The following is a 3,458-nucleotide window of genomic DNA, read 5'->3' as shown; positions in this document are numbered from 1 at the left end:
TATGTTGAATGATTGAGTTGGATCTATTACAATTATCTATTGATTGAATACCTTTAGCTTTTTGCCAGGTTCTGTGTCAAAACTGATTTTAATTTGTAGCTATGGTACATTTGCTACTTGAGGTTGTGATGGTTATGTCTATGTGTGGGATGGAAGCAATAAAAAAAGCTGTATCACTTATTTTTCCTTAACTGAATTTGAAATGTCTTCCGCTCCATGATGACAATGTTCACTCTTGTTCAATGTACAGTGCTCAAAATGCCTAATAAGCATCGCAGTCTTGTCATTTAGTAGAGAAACCATAGATATTATGTACAGACTAGGAATTCATTGGTTATTTATATCCTGTAAATTTTTTTTTCAGAGAAAAAAAAATTAATTAAATTTTTCAAAAAAAATTAATGGTCCCTCTATCCACTTTGATAACAAAATTAATTAATTTTTCCTAAATTGTTGGGTTGCAATCACTTGTTTGTGCCAAGTTCTAAATAATTATATAGTGTGTGTACACACTAGGAATTCATTGGCTAAGCAGTAGGAAATCACTGGCTAAATTTATACTCTATGATTTACATTGTAGGTTCAACAAGCCTTTGCAGACTTGGAGAGGTGATTTTCCATTTGAAAAGATTGTGTATCCTTAGTTCCAGCTTTATTTTATTATTGCTAACTGTTAACTAAAATTTTCATTTGATTTTTTTTGGGTTTCCAATGGCTTCCTTGAAGATTTGTAATTTATCTTCCTTCATTCTTGGCTATTATTCCTTTCCTTGCATGCTGCTTATTAATTTTTTTCTGTGCTGCCTTTGAACTTTGGATGGTATAAAAATTGCTGAAAGGCTTTCTTTTGAGGAATGTTTGTTTGGCTAAATAATATATTGTTGCTGGGAATTGGCCAGAACTGTCAAATGAATCTCTTTTTAACATTTTCTTCTAAAAATTTTCTTGATGAGAGCTAAAAAGTTTGTCAGCTCGAAACTAACTGATCTTTCAGCAAAGTAGTTGTTTTAGTATGCACGATTAGGATTGATCATTAGATATTAGCAAAAGTAACTTATTTGATCCAGTACTGATAGGTCAAATCCTTGCATGTGTTATTATATGTAAAACATCTAACAATCGAAGCATATTTGTTTTGCTGCCTAAGATATACGGTCATGTTGACATCTTGCATAGCACGTATTCAGGTTGAGTTACTGGGTCAAATGAATGTTTAAGTTTCACAGTTTGAGGTACCTCCTCTTATATGCTCTGACCCAAGGGCTAATCATGATATTTTATCTGTTTACCTGCAGGGGCCATGGATATCTTGTTCCAGACGATGTCTACAAGGTTATAATACTGTTTACTATGATTGTTAGGTGTAAGTTTCACAATACAATTGGATAAATGTTTGAGTTCTGGTGATATTCTTTTATTTACTCATGAGGTGATCTGAACTGCACCCCCCCCCCCAAAAGTTAATTAAGATGGAGATTGAGCAAACTTCATGTATGTTACCTTCTATTTTATATACAATCTCCAGTTTCTCTTAGAATGGTGAAGATTTATATGCATATGGCATACCTGTTACCTTTGAAGTACTCTGATGCTCAACTGATTTGTGTTTTTTAATGATCTGAACAGTGTGTGTTTCGATGATTTGACACTCAACCGATTTGTGTCTTAATGATCTCACCCTTTGACACTCAACTGATTTGACATGTTATCTAAATCTCCAGTTTCTGAACACTTATCATGATCTGTGTTTTAATGATCTGAGGGTTCGGAGCCAACTTGCATTTGATGTGCTCTGACTAATTTTTACCTAGAGTTTACTTGTGCTTTATGGGCTCTGCCTAATTTTTCCCTTTTCAATTGTAATTTGTAGAGTTTTGATCAGAAGAGGAGTGGAAGATTCAGACTGGATGGCTTCATATCACTCTGTATATTTGTACAGTCTGCGCGGTAGGTGGAATCTTAATTTCTTATACGGTGTATTTTGATTGACCAGTTAGAGTTATTAGCTTCATGAAAATGTCAGAAAAGTACCTTGCTGAAGGTATTAAAAAATGTTGTGCTCATAAATCATTTATCATTGATGTAGTCAGTTGCTTGTAAATCCCTTGCTTACTTTAAGCTGTGAGGGCTGGATCCCGAAATTTGTATCTGTTTGTGAACTGCTTTAGAGACCATTAGACTATGAATCTAGGCTGTTTTTCTTTCTTATTTCTGATTATTTGATTGTCTAAACCAGCAAAACCTATCCATTCACTATATACAGTGTGTACAGACTAGGAATTCATTGGTTATTTCTTTTTGTTTTAGGTTTTGACAAATGCTGTTTTATATCCTGTAAATGATGTTCTTCTATGTTTGGTTCTTTCTGCAAGATGTTACTTTTACTTCGGTGTGTTGTGTACCAAGGCATCTTCATAAGTTACTTGTGTAAGGGCTGTTTTAAATGATTACACTTATTCTTCTTGAATGATTTTGAATGCTTTTGATTGAATAAATAATGTGTACAGACTAGGAATTCATTGGTTATTTGTGCTTATGCATTTTATGATTATGTTTCTGATTTTTTACTGCAGAATGCTGAACTGAGTGCTCATGTGGCTAAGCAGTAAAGAGGAAGGAATCTGCTGTCCTGTGTTAGGCATGCATGTCGTTGGATTATGAGTGCAGTTTCGTTGGATGTTTTTTAGTTAATGTGTATTATGTAATTATAGTTGTTGGAGGACTCAAGCACAGAAATTATGTAATAGCTAGGTTGTTACTATTGTTTATCGCTTCAAGCTTTGATAATGGACTTATCAAGCTTTAATAATGAATGTACTTCGGTTACCTCAGTTTGATGTTAAGCTTTGATAGTAGATGTTTGAACGGAATGTACTTATTAGCCTTTGATGTTTAGCAATAAAGTTGATGCTAACTTTGGTTACAAAGAAACACGTGGCTGCTTTTTATCCATTTTGACTACATGCCTGAATAGCATTTTGGATGGTGCATTTTTTTATCCAGTGTGATGGTTGCAATCTTAAGCATTTCAATAAACCATCAAAGCAGAAAAATTAGCTCTTCAGGCTTTTTTGATGGGTGTAATATTCCTATGTAACTAGGCTTTTGCCTCCAACTGAACCCCCCTCCCCCCTCTCAAACAACAAAAAAAGAAAAAGAACCAAAAATAAAGTGAGGAACGAAGGGAGCAGGGAACCACTTGATTAATGCTCCTTATGTTGATAAATAATTTGTAAAACTCGTTTTCTATCATTTCATTATTCTGATCTTATTTGTTGATAAGATGATATTTTGCATAGAGGTTTGCTTGTCATTTAATCTTAGTAGTTGCAATTTCTCGTCTAAACACCTTGTTGCTCGATAAAAATCTCCGAAAAGAACAAAATATAAATTATTTCCCTCGTTCTGATTATTTCTTTTCTTAACATTAGTCCTCAAAATATTTTTATTAATAAAAG

General features: G+C 33.6%; 1 long non-coding RNA gene across 1 annotated transcript; it reads left to right on the top strand.

Moving 5' to 3' along the window:
• The first annotated feature begins 1,083 nt into the window (after positions 1–1,083).
• LOC113783728 lies at positions 1,084–2,865 on the top strand. Its single transcript, XR_003469959.1, has 4 exons — positions 1,084–1,363; positions 1,871–1,947; positions 2,308–2,427; positions 2,574–2,865. It is a non-coding gene; the product is annotated as an uncharacterized LOC113783728 (long non-coding RNA).
• Positions 2,866–3,458: the final 593 nt, after the last annotated feature.

The sequence above is a fragment of the Coffea eugenioides genome, chromosome 9 (assembly GCF_003713205.1).
Source record: "Coffea eugenioides isolate CCC68of chromosome 9, Ceug_1.0, whole genome shotgun sequence".
In the NCBI taxonomy this organism is placed as follows: domain Eukaryota; kingdom Viridiplantae; phylum Streptophyta; class Magnoliopsida; order Gentianales; family Rubiaceae; genus Coffea; species Coffea eugenioides.
This window is presented reverse-complemented; position numbering and strand designations above follow the sequence as displayed.